The 21,524-nt window shown below is 51.5% G+C and overlaps 1 protein-coding gene across 3 annotated transcripts in view; it reads right to left on the bottom strand.

Annotated features, from left to right (window-relative positions):
• TBCD (tubulin folding cofactor D) overlaps positions 1 to 8,393 on the bottom strand; it is a 353,196-nt gene extending 344,803 nt beyond the window's left edge. The window contains exon 1 of one of the 3 annotated variants that reach the window (XM_073606952.1): positions 8,255 to 8,393. The gene's annotated coding sequence lies outside the window, so the exon portion shown is untranslated. Of the gene's footprint in view, positions 1 to 7,915; positions 8,070 to 8,163 lie in introns of those variants that run through there. The other 2 variants (XM_073606954.1, XM_073606953.1) reach the window with 2 other exon arrangements.
• Between the last annotated feature and the right edge of the window lie 13,131 nt (positions 8,394 to 21,524).

The following is a 21,524-nucleotide window of genomic DNA, read 5'->3' as shown; positions in this document are numbered from 1 at the left end:
CGTGAAACATGGTGGTGGCAGCATCATGGTTTGGGCCTGCTTTTCTTCAGCAGGGACAGGGAAGATGGTTAAAATTGAGGGGAAGATGGATGCAGCCAAATACAGGACCATTCTGGATGAAAACCTGTTGGAGTCTGCAAAAGACCTGAAACTGGGACGGAGATTTATCTTCCAACAAGACAATGATCCCAAACATACAGCAAAATCTACAAAGGAATGGTTCACAAATAAACGTATCCAGGTGTTAGAATGGCCAAGTCAAAGTCCAGACCTGAATCCAATCGAGAATCTGTGGAAAGAGCTGAAAACTGCTGTTCACAAACACTCTCCATCCAACCTCACTGAGCTCGAGCTGTTTTGCAAGGAAGAATGGGCAAGAATTTCAGTCTCTCGATGTGCAAAACTGATAGAGACATACCCCAAGCGACTTGCAGCTGTAATCGCAGCAAAAGGTGGCTCTACAAAGTATTAACGCAAGGGGGGCGAATAATTTTGCACGCCCCACTTTTCATTTTTTTATTAATTAAAAAAGTTTCAAAAATCCAAAAGATTTCGTTCCACTTCACAATTGTGTCCCACTTGTTGGTGATTCTTCACAAAAAATAAAAATTTTATATCTTTATGTTTGAAACCTGAAATGTGGCAAAAGGTTGAAAAGTTCAAGGGGGCCGAATACTTTCGCAAGCCACTGTATGTATGTATATATATATATATATATATATATATATATATATATATATATATATAAATAAAATGTATGGGCATTCTGACTAATTTTCAGGCAATAAATATTGATTTTAAACAGCAAGTGTTAGAAAAAGGTTTAGTCTTTAAAGTGGGGTTCCACCCAAAAAAAAAAAAAAAAAACTACATGAAAAATCCTAAAAAAAAAAAAAAAATACAAAAAAACATTTGGATATTTTTTTTTTTTTTTACTCACCTCTAAATGCCTGTTGCTAGGGGGTCCCTCGTAGTCTGCCTCTTCCAGTGCCTGGGCTGGTGACATCACTTCCCCCTCGGCACAGGAAGGGCTCCGCTCTGCTCCCTCCCTCCTGTCAATCATCTGGGACCCATTACAGGTCCCAGGTGACTGAGCGGCCAATCACGGCGCACAGCGCCGCTCGCGCATGCGCAGTGGGTGCCAGACTGTGAAGCCACAGCCCGGCGCCCACAGTTGCAATGCCGGCGCCGCCAAACGGAGGGGGAGACAAGCGGGGCTTCGATCCCCCGCATCGCTGGACCTTGGGACAGGTAAGTGTCCAATTAAAAGTCAGCAGCTGCAGTATTTGTAGCTGCTGACTTTTAATTTTTTTTTTTTTGACTGGACCTCGGGTGGAACTCCTCTTTAAGTGGTTAAACTTGCATTATCTACAGACAGAAGTTTATTCCTTTGATCTAAGAATGAAATGTTACTTTGTTTATAGTTATCCAGGATATTGTTTTTAAGCTTGGCAGGCTGCCTGGAATTTAAGCTGTAAGAGGACTCTCTGCATTTGTTAGAAAGAATCAGGAAATGCTGTTGTAAGATCTGGAAGGGAAAAGCATCCCAATCTCAATTCTTAACAATTAATCGTGCAGCTCTATCTTCCCCTAATCTTCTATAGGAAAGTATTTCTATACCTTTTGGGATTGTTGGAGAGTTTCCCTCACTTCCTGTCAGGTAAAACATCATCAGGACAGGAATAGAGTGTACATCTCTCTAATGGACCCTGGGATAGCACATGCTCAGTTTTCAGTGAGTTTCTGTGCTAAGCATTTCCTCCCCATCACATCTGAGCAGCCCATGTGACTATAGAGTCACACATGTGGGCGTATACACAATGACAGCCCACTCCTTCCCTCCTACTCCATGCCCACTAACCAGCTAAAACACAATGGGGGAGCAGGATATTACATGTAGATTAATGGAGGCTTCGCCTCTCTGTTATTCTAAGACACGGGCTGGAGGGGGGGCGTGACACAAGCAAACAGTCCCTTCCAGCACTATGAGCTTCTCTGTGGTTGGATGCAAAGTGACTGACAGCAAATCCAAATGCTAGGCGGAAGCAGCCCTCCTCAGACGGGGCAGTGACACATCCTGCGACTGGCATTAATCCGCCCACACCATGTTATTGGCAAAAAAATAATAATAAAGATTTGATTACAAATACATATTTGTATGACAATTTAAAACCATTTGTTGATATTATTTATTTATACTCTGTATTCCAAAGGCTGGTTTTTTTTATGTTGAACATGTGACCAGCAGCACAGGACTAGAAGCTCCTCCTGCTTATGTTTCCCTGCAGACAGGCTGGGAGAGAGCCGGGTCATGTGACAGCTTGATATCAATTAGGAAAAAAAGTACTTTGTGTTTTTTTTCTATTAAAATAAATACAGAGCCGTCACCGATATTATTATAATACGAGATTTATATAGCGCCAACAGTTTACACAGCGCTTTACAATGTATAAGGGGGACAACACAATTACAGTACAATACAAAAGGTACAGGAATGCCCGGCTCGTAGAGCTTACATTCTAAAGGGAGGGGGGTGGTGGTACAAAAGGTAATAGCTGGAAAGAATGATTTGATGGGGGATGACCGATATATATATATATATATATATATATATATATAGAAATAGAAGGGACAATGTAAATCACACAATGTGTGTTTATTATCATTAGAATTTATTTTTCTCTCACTTTGCACTTTTCTTTGTGTTTCCTTCACTTGGATTTAGGGTTTTGGTCTATCCTGAAGTTTGGGGGGGGGGGGGGGGGGATGTGTGGCCATTAGGGTCCTTCCTCCCCTGATTCGGGAAAGCCCCTCACCCTGTACTCATTGGTCGGCTTCATCTGACCATTAGGAGAGGGGTCCACCAGGCCTTTTGGCTAGGTGGACCAAGTTGAGCCCTGCCCCCTGGGGGGGGGGGGGGGTAGAGTCCTCCTTCTTCGAGAGTCGGACTAGGGACACAACTTTATGTGCACTTTTTTGGTGAGTTTTTTTTCACATGCACCTTTTTGTACACTTAGGTGTTTAGTTTTTGTGCACCACCACTGGAAAAGAAGAAAAAAAAAAAGAAGAAAGAAAGATTTTTGCTTCTCTGCCTCTAGTGTAGTATCTGTTCTGATCAGTTTTTGAAGGGGGGGCGCTGTCTACTATTTGCCTGTTGTCATTAAGTGTGGGAATGGTGGGAGGGCCTCCTTCCTCCCAGGTTGATTATTCTTTGCAACCATTGGCGCGCCCCTGATGACATCAGTTGTGACGAAACCAGTTGGGCGGACGTGCGCAAGCGCGGTAGAGAATCTGCCATTTTTCTCTCTGGAATCGTGGATTGTTGGGGCCTGTAATACCGTTACATGCCTGTATTAATCTGCAAATATGTGAGTGCATCTCAGCTTTATTCAATAAATAGTTGTTTTTAAGCAATATTACACGATCTTTGCCTTTTATATCCCGACCTGTCTGGAGCTCTGGGGTTTACCCTTTTGATATCTCCCCCTTGTGGTCGTATCACATATTGGATGGTGGAGAGCGATCGTTTGATCTATGCTGGTGAGCTGGAATACACACAATCGCTCTAACAGAGGGTCCCTGGCTTTCGGGTAAGCAGGATCTGAGCGTGTGCGGTGTCACCGGGTTCCTATAGAATTTCTACTAATCAACACATCTGTGGGGTCACTGCTCTATAGAACATATTTCCTTGGGGGGGGTTTTCTTTGGGACTCTCTTTTTATATATTTGCTCATTTATGTGATATTACTTGAGTCATTCACTTCTAGCAATGCACTTTATATATCATATTTAATGCTGCAACAAAAACGCTGCTGGACTCTGATAAATGTCACTGCTGCTGAGATAAGCTTCATAGCTCTAACCAGCACTGACAGGAGAGGGATGGGGTGGGGGGCACAGCACAGATGGGAGAGGGATTGGGGTGGGCACGGCACTGACAGGTGGGGGGCCACGGCCCTGACGGGAGAGGGGGAGGGGGGGGCACGGCCCTGACAGGTCGGGGGGCCACGGCACAGACGGGAGAGGGGTGGGGGCCACGGCACAGACGGGAGAGGGGTGGGGGCCACGGCACAGACGGGAGAGGGGTGGGGGCCACGGCACAGACGGGAGAGGGGTGGGGGCCACGGCACAGACGGGAGAGGGGTGGGGGTGGGGGCCACGGCACAGACGGGAGAGGGGTGGGGGTGGGGGCCACGGCACAGACGGGAGAGGGGTGGGGGTGGGGGCCACGGCACAGACGGGAGAGGGAGGGGGGAGGGGGGAGCACGGCACTGACAGGAGAGGAGGAGGGGGGAGCACGGCACTGACAGGAGAGGAGGAGGGGGGAGCACGGCACTGACAGGAGAGGAGGAGGGGGGAGCACGGCACTGACAGGAGAGGAGGAGGGGGGGCACAGCACTGGCAGGAGAGGAGGAGGGGGGGGGCACAGCACTGGCAGGAGAGGAGGGGGGGGGGGCACAGCACTGGCAGGAGAGGAGGAGGGGGGGCACAGCACTGACAGGAGAGGAGGAGGGGGGGGCACAGCACTGACAGGAGAGGAGGAGGGGGGGGCACAGCACTGGCAGGAGAGGAGGAGGGGGGGGCACAGCACTGGCAGGAGAGGAGGAGGGGGGGGCACAGCACTGGCAGGAGAGGAGGGGGGGGCACAGCACTGGCAGGAGAGGAGGGGGGGGCACAGCACTGGCAGGAGAGGAGGAGGGGGGGCACAGCACTGGCAGGAGAGGAGGAGGGGGGGCACAGCACTGGCAGGAGAGGAGGAGGGGGGGCACAGCACTGACAGGAGAGGAGGAGGGGGGGCACAGCACTGACAGGAGAGGAGGAGGGGGGGGCACAGCACTGACAGGAGAGGAGGAGGGGGGGGCACAGCACTGACAGGAGAGGAGGAGGGGGGGGCACAGCACTGACAGGAGAGGAGGAGGGGGGGGCACAGCACTGACAGGAGAGGAGGAGGGGGGGCACAGCACTGACAGGAGGGTGGAGGGGGGGCACAGCACTGGCAGGAGAGGAGGGGGGGGCACAGCACTGGCAGGAGAGGAGGAGGGGGGGCACAGCACTGGCAGGAGAGGAGGAGGGGGGGCACAGCACTGGCAGGAGAGGAGGAGGGGGGGGCACAGCACTGCCAGGAGAGGAGGAGGGGGGGGCACAGCACTGACAGGAGGGTGGAGGGGGGGCACAGCACTGACAGGAGAGGAGGGGGGGGCACAGCACTGACAGGAGGGTGGAGGGGGGGCACAGCACTGGCAGGAGAGGAGGGGGGGGCACAGCACTGGCAGGAGAGGAGGAGGGGGGGCACAGCACTGACAGGAGAGGAGGAGGGGGGGCACAGCACTGACAGGAGAGGAGGAGGGGGGGCACAGCACTGACAGGAGAGGAGGAGGGGGGGCACAGCACTGACAGGAGAGGAGGAGGGGGGGCACAGCACTGACAGGAGAGGAGGAGGGGGGGCACAGCACTGACAGGAGAGGAGGAGGGGGGGCACAGCACTGACAGGAGGGGGGCACAGCACTGACAGGAGAGGAGGAGGGGGGGCACAGCACTGACATGAGGGTGGAGGGGGGGCACAGCACTGACAGGAGAGGAGGAGGGGGGGGCACAGCACTGACAGGAGGGTGGAGGGGGGGGCACAGCACTGGCAGGAGAGGAGGGGGGGGCACAGCACTGGCAGGAGAGGAGGAGGGGGGGCACAGCACTGGCAGGAGAGGAGGAGGGGGGGCACAGCACTGGCAGGAGAGGAGGAGGGGGGGCACAGCACTGGCAGGAGAGGAGGAGGGGGGGGCACAGCACTGACAGGAGGGTGGAGGGGGGGCACAGCACTGGCAGGAGAGGAGGAGGGGGGGCACAGCACTGGCAGGAGAGGAGGAGGGGGGGCACAGCACTGGCAGGAGAGGAGGAGGGGGGGGCACAGCACTGACAGGAGAGGAGGAGGGGGGGGCACAGCACTGACAGGAGAGGAGGAGGGGGGGGCACAGCACTGACAGGAGGGTGGAGGGGGGGCACAGCACTGACAGGAGAGGAGGGGGGGGCACAGCACTGACAGGAGGGTGGAGGGGGGGCACAGCACTGGCAGGAGAGGAGGGGGGGGCACAGCACTGGCAGGAGAGGAGGAGGGGGGGCACAGCACTGACAGGAGAGGAGGAGGGGGGGCACAGCACTGACAGGAGAGGAGGAGGGGGGGCACAGCACTGACAGGAGAGGAGGAGGGGGGGCACAGCACTGACAGGAGAGGAGGAGGGGGGGCACAGCACTGACAGGAGAGGAGGAGGGGGGGCACAGCACTGACAGGAGAGGGGGGAGGGGGGGCACAGCACTGACAGGAGGGGGGCACAGCACTGACAGGAGAGGAGGAGGGGGGGCACAGCACTGACATGAGGGTGGAGGGGGGGCACAGCACTGACAGGAGAGGAGGAGGGAGGGGCACAGCACTGACAGGAGAGGAGGAGGGGGGGGCACAGCACTGACAGGAGGGTGGAGGGGGGGGCACAGCACTGACAGGAGAGGTGGAGGGGGGGGGCACAGCACTGACAGGAGAGGTGGAGGGGGGGGGCACAGCACTGACAGGAGAGGTGGAGGGGGGGGCACAGCACTGACAGGAGAGGAGGAGGGGGGGCACAGCACTGACAGGAGAGGAGGAGGGGGGGCACAGCACTGACAGGAGAGGAGGAGGGGGGGGCACAGCACTGACAGGAGAGGAGGAGGGGGGGCACAGCACTGACAGGAGAGGAGGAGGGGGGGCACAGCACTGACAGGAGAGGAGGAGGGGGGGGCACAGCACTGACAGGAGAGGAGGAGGGGGGGGCACAGCACTGACAGGAGAGGAGGAGGGGGGGCACAGCACTGACAGGAGAGGAGGAGGGGGGGCACAGCACTGACAGGAGAGGAGGAGGGGGGGCACAGCACTGACAGGAGAGGAGGAGGGGGGGCACAGCACTGACAGGAGAGGAGGAGGGGGGGCACAGCACTGACAGGAGGGGGGAGGGGGGGCACAGCACTGACAGGGGAGGAGGAGGGGGGGCACAGCACTGACAGGAGAGGAGGAGGGGGGGCACAGCACTGACAGGAGAGGAGGAGGGGGGGCACAGCACTGACAGGAGAGGAGGAGGGGGGGCACAGCACTGACAGGAGAGGAGGAGGGGGGGCACAGCACTGACAGGAGAGGAGGAGGGGGGGCACAGCACTGACAGGAGAGGAGGAGGGGGGGCACAGCACTGACAGGAGAGGAGGAGGGGGGGCACAGCACTGACAGGAGAGGAGGAGGGGGGGCACAGCACTGACAGGAGAGGAGGAGGGGGGGCACAGCACTGACAGGAGAGGAGGAGGGGGGGGCACAGCACTGACAGGAGGGGGGAGGGGGGGGGCACAGCACTGACAGGGGAGGAGGAGGGGGGGCACAGCACTGACAGGAGAGGAGGAGGGGGGGGCACAGCACTGACAGGAGAGGAGGAGGGGGGGCACAGCACTGACAGGAGAGGAGGAGGGGGGGCACAGCACTGACAGGAGAGGAGGAGGGGGGGCACAGCACTGACAGGAGGGGGGGCACAGCACTGACAGGAGGGGGGAGGGTGGGGCACAGCACTGACAGGAGGGGGGAGGGTGGGGCACAGCACTGACAGGAGGGGGGAGGGGGGGCACAGCACTGACAGGAGGGGGGAGGGGGGGGCACAGCACTGACAGGAGGGGGGGCACAGCACTGACAGGAGAGGAGGAGGGGGGGCACAGCACTGACAGGAGAGGAGGAGGGGGGGCACAGCACTGACAGGAGGGGGGAGGGGGGGGGCACAGCACTGACAGGAGGGGGGAGGAGGGGGGCACAGCACTGACAGGAGGGGGGAGGAGGGGGGCACAGCACTGACAGGAGAGGAGGATGGGGGGGGAGGGGAAGGAGGGGGAAGCGAAGGGATATAATGACGTCTCTCACCCGCCACACACCGGTCGCTCCCTCCACGTGACTGCCCGCTGTCCGCCCGTCACCAAGACAACGACGGAGACTACGGATCCCGGGAGGGGGCGGGGCTGTGAGGAGCCGAACGTGTCATCACTGCGCGCCCTCTGCCCGCTATAAAGACTCACTGCGCCCTCTTCCGGCCTTAGAGACTCACTGCGCCCATTGCGGACATTATACAGAATACAAACATATATAAACACTCACATACAGTACAGACTTACTGCGCCTCGGCTGGTCATACATCCGGCGCCCCCTACCGGCCCTACATGCAATACACACATCCACACAGACACACAGACTGTACAGACTTACTGCGGCTCGTCTGGTCACCACAATAAATGCTGCGCCATCTCCCGACCTCAATGGCACAGCGCCTTCTGGTGGCTACGTATGGATACTGCACCCTGTCCAGAGAACACTGCGCCCTCTGCTGGGTGAACGTGGGGTTGCATTCACACCTGATCTGAGCATGTCGGGTCGATATGTAGACTTCGGTTTTCTTTTTTTTGTTTTTTTGTTTTTTTAGTATTTGCATTTCTGTGGGTGTTTGAGACTTGAGCTTTTTTTTTTTTTTTTTTTAATTACCTTTACCAATAGTAAGCTAGTTACTTGGGAATACAGTTGCATAATAAAGCTTTTTCAGGCCCTGTTCACATATACGAGGATCGCAGGTTCCCACTCGCAATTTTACCAGCGCGAAGCATTACACTACGTCTTCTGTAATGCGATCATTCTTCTATAAAGATTTGGACGTGTTTGACGATCCGTGGTGTGCTGGTGAATATGTGACCCTTATGACGTCGTGCATGACGAAACATGTAGGGTTGGAGCTGGAAAAACCACACGCCACTGCTCATGCGCCAACCAGCTGTAGCCATCTTGTTTGTGGGAAAGACCCGAGCTTGTATTGACTCGTATGTCCGCTTAACCACTTCAGCTCTGGAAGATTTACCCCCCCCCCCGTTCATGACCAGGCCATTTTTTTGTGATACGGCACTGTATTGCTTTAACTAACAATTGCGCGGTCGTGCGACACTGTACACAAATACAATTTTTGTCCTTTTTTCCCCACAAGTAGAGCTGTCTTTTGGTGGTATTTGATCAGCTCTGCAGTTTTTATTTTTTGCGCTATAAACAAGAAAAGAGTGACAATTTTGAAAAAAAAAAAAAAAAAAAAAACTATATTTTTTTACTTTCTGCTATAAAACACATACAATAAAAATAAATTGAAAAAATCGAATTTCTTTATAAATTTAGGTCAATATGTATTCTGCTACATTTTTTTGGTAAGAAAAATCACAAAGAGCGTATATTGATTGGTTTGCAGAGAAATGATAGCGTCTACAACTATGGCATAGATTTGTAGCAGAATCTCTGACCTCTTCCAGTCTAATGGGAACATTTAAGGCCAAAGATAGCTGACATCCTTCAATATGTGGTGGGTTGTGAGGCATAGTGGGTGCAAAGGTGGTAAAAGTCATTGGGCGCCAGACACTTCTTGGATGTAAAAGAGGTTTTATTTCTTTGACAGTCCTTTTTATATTTTGCAAGGGAAAGAGGGTTAGGGCCAGTACACCCTTATATAGTTGCAATTTCGAATGGCAGACTCGGAGACTTCAACAGGAGGACAGCCGTACAGAGAAAGGCCCCAGCAAGGCGCCACTTCTGCACGTGCAGGATCGCTGTCTCCTATAGCAACAGTACTTAAACAGTTCCTAACTCAAAGTACCAGTTCTCTCAGCTTTACTACAACTTCTCCTTGTAGTTCTTCAGCCCCTTGAGTTCCTGGTCTCTCACTGGACTCTCTGATTCACTGACTCTGAATCCCGTGAGCTCTTCGAGACTTTTGCGGTGGTATCTCCCTCAAGCGTCACCACGCTTCCCTGCTGGGTCCCTAGCTTGGCACTTCGGATACCTTCAAACTTCACCCCTGCTGACTGGCTTGGTCCCTGGCTTGGCACACAAGGCTGCTCTGCAAGCGTCTCCTCTGCTGGTTGGGTCCCTGACTTGATCACCACCTGAAGTTTCCTGATCCTCCACCGCGCCCGTTCGGTGAGAATATGATTCCGGTACTTGCTTCAGTTACTCACTGTGGTCCCTGGTAAAGGCGATTGGTCCCTTCATGGCGACAACTTCCCTTCTACCTCCGACCACGACAGGTTCTCCGGCTGGCAGAACCGTTACTTTTGGACTGCAAGCCTCAGTCCCAACCCTGCGCTGCCCTCTTACTTCTGGATAGGCCCTCCCACAGCCTGGCAGCCTGATGCCCCACAGGATAGGCCCAATCTCCGGCCTAGCAGACGGCGGTCTGGGTGGCACACAAGAACCTGGATCACCTGACCTCACCCGAATATATAGGCTCTCCCAGCAGGCCAAGGGATTCAACAAAATCCCTGCCCATTGGCTGAGATACCCCATATACCCATAACCTGACCTTGAGTTGTCCTTCTCAATCTAATACCTCCAAGTGACCGGCCACCTGGTGGTAGAAGAGGAAAGTACAACCAGGGCAAACTTAGGGAGAAGTCAATGGATCCCTAGTAATTAACTACAGTAGCTACTCCTGACAAGGAATTTGGTGAGGAGCTCCCTGACTAAGCCCCAGGGCGCTACATCCTCCCCCTGCCCAAGAAACTACGTCTCGGAGTTTGCATAAAAAAAATAATTTGAGCTCCCAAGCCTGAGAGCGGATGTCCTGGCAAAAACTGAGATGGGTAGGAAAACAGGGAAGGGTTAACAGTATAACAAGATATCATAACAAGTATAAGTAGCAGCCAGCTGTCCACTTCATGTGATTCCACCACGGGGAGGGACACTTTTTAAACTACACTGGTATCACCCAGGTACGTCACACACACACTTTATTTTACTTCATTTTATTATTTTGGCAGTCAGCAGCGCACTCCTATGGAGTGTGTTAACATTGTTCACATGCACAGTGTGATTTTATACACACTTGATTAAAACATTAGGATTATTCACTTCAATCACACACACCCCCATATTTAGAAACATATAGATGTCACCTATCATTAATTTTTTTTTTTTGGAGTTATTTTCGTTTTTGTTGTTTTTTTGGTTTGTCTTTTAACCCATTTTTATAATTTTGTTCACAGATTGGGTATAAGCGCTGCGCGCACACATAGTACGTCTTGGGATTTATGTCGTGGCTGGTGTTTCATGCTCCTCGGCTGCTGCCCCCCTTGGTCCCTATTCAATTTTTTTTGGGGGGGGGGTCATCCGCCTCAACCCCAGGGTGGGACAGCTCATCCCAGGCCACCGCCCAATTACATCACAGAAGCTGGGTATAGCCTGCGGGCTTTATGTGCAAGTAATTTAGAATTAGTTTGACACTTTCCCTTTTTAGAGGGCATTACATATTAACCGATATTTTTATCTGACTTTTTCATCAATTACTGTGCACTAAACTCCTGATGATTGGTTATAACGCCATGAAACGCGTCGAGTTTTCAAATACGAGTGCCGAGACATGCTCACCCAAAGATGAATTATTAATATTAGTGCCTACTCTTTGTATATGTACTATGTGGATTTAATTTATATGCTCTGTATTTTGTATGAATTATATTTATTCTTTCTGTATTGATCACATCATTTATGTCCATCGATTACCTGTATTAAATATGTTAAATTATATATTTGCTGAGTAAATATTTTATAATTACATTATAATATTTTTTAAATATGATTGATACATAAATTTTTTACAATCATGGATTACCCTATGGGATTGAGATGCTAAACCAATACAGACAGATTTAATATTCTATGCAGTAGTATACACATTGACATGCCTCATGCAAAGTCCCGTTTTCTTTCCTTTTCTATACAATACGTAGGGATGGGGGCATGTGATTCTTTTAATTGTTAGGGAATATTTATTTCTATAACATCCTATATATGTCTACATTATTTATTTTGTTTTAAAAGTGGGCCCCATTCTCTGTAAGAATGCCACCCCTTTTATCATCAGTATAAAACTTTCAGCAATAATTCAATCAGTAACAGTCTGTCAGAAACCATGAATCGGACTGAGACAGAAGCAGGGCTTTTTTCAGCGGGAACGCGGGGGAACGCAGTTCCGGCACCTCCAGGACTGAATGTATGTAATGGCAAGGTGTCATGAACAGGTGTGACCAGAACCATGTGATCTGCGACAGAGGACACCAAAACGTATATAAGTGAAAATATAATCATTTATTAAAGTAAGTGAATAATATAGTACAACCACCTCCAATATGACACAGTGCAATAACCAACCAACAGACAGAGACCCATAAATAACAACAGACAGATAAGTACAATAAATGGGAAATACCAGGATCATAAACAATAGCCAGGCCAGGGTCATACACAGCAGATGGACAGGGGATGTTCCAGAGACATAAACATAAGCCAGGCCAAGGTCATACACAGGGAGATCAGCAGATGGGGTAAGGAACACAGGATAGGGATCGGGACAGGGAGACAGGATCAGATACACAGATACACAGGTCACAGGTTCAGGGCACAGGAACAGGTTCACGTTCAGGATCAGGATCAGGATCAGGATCAGCTCATAAGCTATCAGGGCGCAAGAAAGAAACCAAGGCAAACATGTGATTGCTTGCCGGGTATTTATAGGCCTGTGATTGGCCTCAAGTGACACCTGATTGTAGGAGGTACTGTCTGCTCCACACTGCCAGGATCCATCCACTGGTGGGTGCCAGTACTGCGGCCCAAAGATGACATAACATCAGCAGGGAAAAGCTCTCCTGACAGTTCCAAACTGCCAGGAGACACCTGCTGGTGGACCTCAGTACTGCATGCCAAATGACAGATATTACCAGCGGAAGTAACATTTCCTGACAGTACCCCCCCTCAAAGGAGTGGCCTCCGGACCCTCCAACTGGTTGTAATTGTCCATAGTCTATGGCATCAAGCAGAACAACAGATGGGGGTACGTCAGGCTGGGCATCAAGCACATCAGGGCAGACAGCGGGCACATCAGAGCAGACAGCAGGCACGTCAGAGCAGACAGCGGGCTCCGGGTCGTCGAGCTGGGCAGCAGGCTCCGGGTCGTCGAGCTGGGCAGCAGGCTCTGGAACATTAGGCCGAAAAGTGAGCACCGTAAGGGCAGGCTGGATCACAGGCACCGGCTCAGCAAGCTGGGTAATGGGCCCCGGCCCAGTGGGCTGGGTAACGGGCCCCGGCTCAGCGAGCTGGACACTGGGCACTGGTCCGGCAAGCCGAATAACGGGTACTGGCTTAACAGGCCGAGTGATGGACTCCGGTTTAGCAGACTGCGTAACGGGCACCGGTTCAACAGACTGGGTAACGGGCACCGGTTCAGCAGGCTGAGACACGGGCACCGAAACTTCAGGCTGAGACATGGGCACCGAAACTTCAGGCTGAGATACTAATTTCAAGACATCAGGCTGAAAGGCAGGCAAAGAGACACCAGGCTGGAAAGCAAGCACCGAGACATCAGGGTGGAAGGTGGGCACATTAGACCAGGAAGCGGGCACAGCAGGCTGGAAAGCAGGCTCGTTGGACTGGACAGCGGGTACCGAGACATCAGACCAGGCAGCAGGTACTGGAACTTTAAACTGGACAGCGGGCACGGGCATTGGTACAACAGGCTGAGTAGCAGACACTGGCACATCAGGCTGGGCAGCAGACAGGAGCACATCAGGCTGGGCAGCAGACGGTGGCACATCAGGCTGGGCAGAAGACGGTGGCACATCAGGCTGGGCAGCAGACAGGAACACATCAGGCTGGGACACTGGCTGGATAGCAGGCAGAGATTTGGCAGAATCAGATGGGTTATCAGGTTCAGCTGGCATGCAAGCAGACTGGAGCAGGTTGGTTGGTGTGGAGGCAGGTTGGGTTACTGGCAGGGTCATGTGGGTTGGAAAGAACTTCCGGCTTAACTTCTGGAGATCTGTAGGTGACTGCAGGACTGTAGGTAGGAGGTGAGGCGTACTGAAGAGAAGGGCTGGGATATGGCAAGGAAGAGGGAACAGTGGCCAGAGGAAGTTCTTGTGGGGAAGTTGTAGGTAGCAGAGAAGAGGCAGGCGGGTTAAAGGCAGGATAAGTGCAGCGGGTAGATACAGGGTATTGATATTTGGTGGGAAGCAGGGTATATTGGGCTGAAACGGTTGCCATGGGTGAAGGGGAGAAAGACTCCTGGGCAGGCAGGTGTCTAATAGCAGGTCCGGGTTGTGAAGAGCTGACCGAGGCTGGAAATAATAAGTCTGACCACGCCTGTAGTACAGGTTGAACAAACGTTGGTTCACATACTGCCTGTCTAAACAGGGACTGCACTGAATCTATACAATCCACTAGCACCTGTTTAGGACAAGCTGAATAATGCTCCAGAAAGTATACAGCATCATTATCCTCCAACAGCCACACCAGAGACTCCACCTGATCACTACTGAAGGGGGGAGAAAAATCGTCACTTCCTTTAGGACTGCTAGACAAGGCTAGCTCAGCACACACCTGTATCAGGGGCTGAACGTTTTCAAACAGTAATCTACCCTGATCAACCAGAGAATAGGCCAGACGGATACACTCCAGGAGCCGATCCCTGGCCCACTCTTTCAATACAAGACGACAGTAATTGTTATCCTCCAACACCAGTGAGGCAAGGAGAACAACTGTTTCTGATTGCATTTTAGTAGCAGGAACAGCACTACAATGGTTCCTCTGCGCAGTCACTTCTGGTCAGAGATGGCCTTGGTTTACTGTCATGAACAGGTGTGACCAGAACCGTGTGATCTGCGACAGAGGACACCAAAACGTATATAAGTAAAAATATAATCATTTATTAAAGTATGCGAATAATATAGTACAACCACCTCCAATATGACACAGTGCAATAACCAACCAACAGACAGAGACCCACAAATAACAACAGACAGATAAGTACAATAAATGGGAAATACCAGGATCATAAACAATAGCCAGGCCAGGGTCATACACAGCAGATCAGCAGATGGACAGGGGATGTTCCAGAGACATAAACGTAAGCCAGGCCAAGGTCATACACAGGGAGATCAGCAGATGGGGTAAGGAACACAGGATAGGGATCGGGACAGGGAGACAGGATCAGATACACAGGTCACAGGTTCAGGGCACAGGAACAGGTTCAGGATCAGGATCAGGATCAGGATCAGCTCACAAGCTATCAGGGCGCGAGGAAGAAACCAAGGCAAACATGTGATTGCTTGCCGGGTATTTATAGGCCTGTGATTGGCCTCAAGTGACACCAGATTGCAGGAGGTACTGTCTGCTCCACACTGCCAGGATCCATCCGCTGGTGGACGCCAGTACTGCGGCCCAAAGGTGACATAACATCAGCAGGGAAAAGCTCTCCTGACAGTTCCAAACTGCCAGGAGACACCTGCTGGTGGACCTCAGTACTGCATGCCAAATGACAGATATTACCAGCGGATGGAACATTTCCTGACACAAGGGGTGTTGGGGAGTGCTGCAGGGTCTGTTGATACTGGCTGCTGGGGGATCCATTGTTGTGGGAGAGGACCTATTTTTGCAATGGATCTATTGTTGCTGGGGAGGTCTAATGTTGCTGGGAGGTCAGTTGTTGCTAGGAAGGATCTACTCTTTAGGGAGGTGCCTATTGTTGCTGGCTGCTGGAGGGTCTATTGATGTTGGCTGCATGGAGATTTGCTGTTGCTGGGGGGGGGGGGGTATATTTTTGCACGCAGTCTATTGTTGCTGGGGGGATTTTTTTTGTTAATGAGGGGGTCTTTTGTTTCCGCCTGCAGGGGATCTGTTTTACTGCTTTTCTTGTTATCATTGACAAATTCCATACAAAATACTTAGCACCACAAATGTTACTTAGTTCTGTATTCTCTAAAAGGGGTGGTGCTGGGAGGTGGGTAGGGGGCTGGAACCAAGGGACAGTACTCGGGGGTGGGCAGAGGGCGGAGACAAGGGGTGGCTCTGAAAGGGGAGTTCCTGCACCCAGTCTCTGAGAAAAAAAGCCCTGGACAGAAGTACAGTTAAATCACACTTGTTTAATAATAATAAAAAAAGGTAAACGTAGTCAAAACATAGCCAGAGTTCAGGAACTGGAACGGATAGTCAGACAAGCCAAAATGTCAGGGAGCAAGAGATGAGCGTAGTAAAACAGCAAGCAGGCTCTGGAGCCAGAAGGAATGTCAGCCAAGCAAGTCTATAACAGGAACACAGGAGAGCGTCTCTAGAGTTGTGACCAGGGCGAAGGCAGAGATCATCTGGGTTGGACAGCTTAAGTAGGCAGGACTGACGAGCAGGCAGGGGCGGACTGACCATTGAGCCATTCGGGCACTGCCCGAGGGCCCTGGGCCACTAGGGGGCCCCATCAGGGTTGCCAGCCTCAGTAAAGCCAGGGACAGTATGTATAAATCTGTGTTTTTTTTACATCTGTCTGTGTATACTGTGTGTACATGTATGTATATACTGTGTGATTGTATACTGTGTGATTGTATACTGTGTGGCCCCATAATCTCTGATTGCCTGGGGGCCCCATAATCTCCTATTGCCCGGGGGCCCCATGAATTATCAGTCCGCCCCTGCGAGCAGGATATCTTCAACAGTAGGGATGAGCTTCGAGTTCGAGTCGAACTCATGTTCGACTCGAACATTGGCTGTTCGCAAGTTCACCGAACAGCGAACAATTTGGGGTGTTCGCGGCAAATTCGAATGCCGCGGAACACCCTTTAAAAGTCTATGGGAGAAATCAAAAGTGCTAATTTTAAAGGCTTATATGCAAGTTATTGTCATAAAAAGTGTTTGGGGACCTGGGTCCTGCCCCAGGGGACATGGATCAATGCAAAAAAAAGTTTTAAAAACGGCCGTTTTTTCAGGAGCAGTGATTTTAATAATGCTTAAAGTCAATCAATAAAAGTGTAATATCCCTTTAAATTTCGTACCTGGGGGGTGTCTATAGTGTGCCTGTAAAGGGGCGCATGTTTCCTGTGTTTAGAACAGTCTGACAGCAAAATGACATTTTGAAGGAAAAAACTCATTTAAAACTACTCGCGGCTATTGCATTGCCGACAATACACATAGAAGTTCATTGATAAAAACGGCATGGGAATTCCCCAAAGGGGAACCCCGAACCAAAATTAAAAAAAAAAAAATGACGTGGGAGTCCTCCTAAATTCCATACCAGGCCCTTCAGGTCTGTATGGATATTAAGGGGAACCCCGGCCAAAATTAAAAAAAAAAAATGACGTGGGGTTCCCCCTAAATTCCATACCAGACCCTTCAGGTCTGGTATGGATTTTAAGGGGAACCCCGCGCCAAAAAAAAAAAAAAAAAACGGCGTGGGGTCCCCCCAAAAATCCATACCAGACCCTTATCCGAGCACGCAACCTGGCAGGCCGCAGGAAAAGAGGGGGGGACGAGAGTGCGGCCCCCCCTCCCTCCTGAACCGTACCAGGCCACATGCCCTCAACATTGGGAGGGTGCTTTGGGGTAGCCCCCCAAAACACCTTGTCCCCATGTTGATGAGGACAAGGGCCTCATCCCCACAACCCTGGCCGGTGGTTGTGGGGGTCTGCGGGCGGAGGGCTTATCGGAATCTGGAAGCCCCCTTTAACAAGGTGACCCCCAGATCCCGGCCCCCCCCTGTGTGAAATGGTAAGGGGGTACATAAGTACCCCTACCATTTCACGAAAAAAGTGTCAAAAATGTTAAAAATGACAAGAGACAGTTTTTGACAATTCCTTTATTTAAATGCTTCTTCTTTCTTCTATCTTCCTTCATCTTCTGGTTCTTCTGGCTCTTCTGGTTCTTCCTCCGGCGTTCTCGTCCAGCATCTCCTCCGCGGCGTCTTCTATCTTCTTCTCCTCGGGCCGCTCCGCACCCATGGCATGGGGGGGAGGCTCCCGCTCTTCTCTTCTTCTTTTCTTCTCTTCTTCTCTTCTTCTTTTCTTCTTTTCTTCTCCGGGCCGCTCCGCAATCCATGCTGGCATGGAGGGAGGCTCCCGCTGTGTGACGGCGCTCCTCATCTGACAGTTCTTAAATAACGGGGGGGCGGGGCCACCCGGTGACCCCGCCCCCCTCTGACGCACGGTGACTTGACGGGACTTCCCTGTGACGTCACGGGGAATGCCACAGGGAAGTCCCGTCAAGTCACCGTGCGTCAGAGGGGGGCGGGGTCACCGGGTGGCCCCCCCCCCCCCGTTATTTAAGAACTGTCAGACGAGGAGCGCCGTCACACAGCGGGAGCCTCCCTCCATGCCAGCATGGATTGCGGAGCGGCCCGGAGAAGAAAATGAAGAAGAGAAGAAGAGAAGAAAAGAAGAAGAGAAGAGCGGGAGCCTCCCTACCATGCCATGGGTGCGGAGCGGCCCGAGGAGAAGAAGACAGAAGAGGCCGCGGAGGAGATGCTGGACGAGAACGCCGGAGGAAGAACCAGAAGAGCCAGAAGAACCAGAAGAACCAGAAGATGAAGGAAGATAGAAGAAAGAAGAAGCATTTAAATAAAGGAATTGTCAAAAACTGTCTCTTGTCATTTTTAACATTTTTGACACTTTCTTCGTGAAATGGTAGGGGTACTTATGTACCCCCTTACCATTTCACACAGGGGGGGGGCCGGGATCTGGGGGTCACCTTGTTAAAGGGGGCTTCCAGATTCCGATAAGCCCCCCGCCCGCAGACCCCCACAACCACCGGCCAGGGTTGTGGGGATGAGGCCCTTGTCCTCATCAACATGGGGACAAGGTGTTTTGGGGGGCTACCCCAAAGCACCCTCCCAATGTTGAGGGCATGTGGCCTGGTACGGTTCAGGAGGGAGGGGGGGCCGCACTCTCGTCCCCCCCTCTTTTCCTGCGGCCTGCCAGGTTGCGTGCTCGGATAAGGGTCTGGTATGGATTTTTGGGGGGACCCCACGCCGTTTTTTTTTTTTTTTTTTGGCGCGGGGTTCCCCTTAAAATCCATACCAGACCTGAAGGGTCTGGTATGGAATTTAGGGGGAACCCCACGTCATTTTTTTTTTTAAATTTTGGCCGGGGTTCCCCTTAATATCCATACCAGACCTGAAGGGCCTGGTATGGAATTTAGGAGGACTCCCACGTCATTTTTTTTTTTAAATTTTGGTTCGGGGTTCCCCTTTGGGGAATTCCCATGCCGTTTTTATCAATGAACTTCTATGTGTATTGTCGGCAATGCAATAGCCGCGAGTAGTTTTAAATGAGTTTTTTCCTTCAAAATGTCATTTTGCTGTCAGACTGTTCTAAACACAGGAAACATGCGCCCCTTTACAGGCATACTATAGACACCCCCCAGGTACGAAATTTAAAGGGATATTACACTTTTATTGTTTGACTTTAAGCATTATTAAAATCACTGCTCCTGAAAAAACGGCCGTTTTTAAAACTTTTTTTTGCATTGATCCATGTCCCCTGGGGCAGGACCCAGGTCCCCAAACACTTTTTATGACAATAACTTTCATATAAGCCTTTAAAATTAGCACTTTTGATTATTCATGTTCGTGTCCCATAGACTTTAACGGTGTTCGCATGTTCGAACGAACTTTTTTCCTGTTCGCATGTTCTGGTGCGAACCGAACAGGGGGGTGTTCGGCTCATCCCTATTCAACAGGTAAGTCACTGTGGAGAGATAGGAGCTGGCAATTAGCCGACAGCTGCGCAGCCAGCTTTGAGAAGAAAGGGCTGAGCCCAGCCCTGACACAGTCCTGATATATATGCCTGAGTCCATTATTTGAAGAAATAGGCAACCATTTCCCTATCACAGCCTATTCTACCTAACTACCTAACTACATGTTCAGTGTCCATGGCCGGGTTACTGTCCATTAACTTTTGTTTCAAATGGACTACATTTCCCAGCAGTTTCCTTTCTTCTTTAAAAGGAAACTCCGGGCACAGGGCATGGCTGCATTTCAATCAGTCAGTCAGGCAGTCAGGCCGGATTGCAAGGGACCACACTTCAGGACGCAGGTCCCCCTTGCAATGATATCTTCAGTTTGCCCACCTGGCAGCCAAAGACAACTTTCTTCATTCTTTTTTTTTTTTTCAAACAACAACCTGCTGAAGTCCACAGATCGCTCTTCAGGGTAAAACACCCCCAACAACTTTAATCTTTTGCCCAACATGCTCAAGTGATCGCTTTCTGTAACGGCCAGTAACATTCAGTCCAGCACAGTCCCTGCGTCACAGCTTTTTGAGATTTCCCAGGAGTAACACTTCAAATGGGTGTGCAAGGTAATTATCAGCAGAGCGCCCCTGACATCACACAACCCATATTTGTAATCCCCAAGGAAGACATTGATATTTTCCTGCTACGGCTACCAGTAGTACCGAGTATCAGGCAGGATCAAGGTTTCTCCCTTGACGTTCACCGTAGTGACAATTCTATTGAGGTCTCTTTTGTCCGGCCTGCGAATGACCACACTGTCCAAGTTAATCTTCCGGCCGTAGCCCCAAGTGTTCACTACAGAGTGGTACTTTGCAGCCATCTTAGGGGACAGCTTAGGGAAGTCCAAGTGGAGAGGAATGTGTAGAAAACTGCGGACAGCCTCATCCACCCACTGAGGCTCTTTTTCGAATATCTCCTCTTCCAGATGAGCTGGTATGTATGGGTACAAGTATCCATAATCAGACGCTACCTTCTTTATTATGATGCGCTGTATACAGCTGCGGCAGGGTCTTAGGGTCTCCGTACCCAGGTAGAGCATGTGCATCTGGGGCACGCATGACTGAACAGCCAGCAATTACCTCCAGCTTATGATCCGTTTTGGGACTGGGCATGGGTGTAGTTGGCCGAGTTGTAGGAACCCACTGAGCCCCTAGATCTTCCTCTAAGCATCTGGCAATGCTGATTAAGGGAGCTGCACTGGCTGACAGCCTAATCTCCACACGTACGGTAGTAGTAGCAGGTGTATCACCTGCTACTACTGGTCAACTCTTCATTACTCTCTCCCCACTTCCCTGAATAAGACAAAGTGTCTGAAAAGAGTTCTGATAACTTATCAGATGAAATGTCCGAATCTGAGATGGCCAAGCACTCTTCGGCTGGGGGATAGTTTCTCTTGGCTTTTGCCTTGGTTGGCACCTCTGGGTCAACTCCCTTTGTGGCCACCGGTATCACTTCCCCCACAGGCACACCGCGCTTACTGCTCACTGACTTACCCGGCCCCGGTATTTTCCTCTCGGGCAAACCAGTCATCAACAAGAGCAATCTGGCCTGGCCTCGACTTTTACAAGCAATCGGTGCACTGGGTCCTGAGCTTTTTGCACCACTTGAGGGGGCGACCGACAAACTTTGCACATCCCTCTCCGGAGGAACAGCAACACTCGTGTCCCAATCCACTTGTAGGTTCTGTGGAGGTAGGGTTGGAGGGACAACCTCGAACAGATGCTCCCCACAGCATCCACAGACGATCCAAGGCCTCAACTGCGTAGTCAGGCCAGAACAGTTTCCACAAATCAGTCCCAAAGACTCGTAGCCTCCAGCCATGTATAAAGCAACCTGACTATTCGGTGTGTACCGCACCCCGGTATCGGTCACAACAGGTTTTTGCGCCGCTCAGGTCAACATAGACACC

Source organism: Aquarana catesbeiana, linkage group LG12, assembly GCF_042186555.1.
Source record: "Aquarana catesbeiana isolate 2022-GZ linkage group LG12, ASM4218655v1, whole genome shotgun sequence".
In the NCBI taxonomy this organism is placed as follows: Eukaryota; Metazoa; Chordata; class Amphibia; order Anura; family Ranidae; genus Aquarana; species Aquarana catesbeiana.
This window is presented reverse-complemented; position numbering and strand designations above follow the sequence as displayed.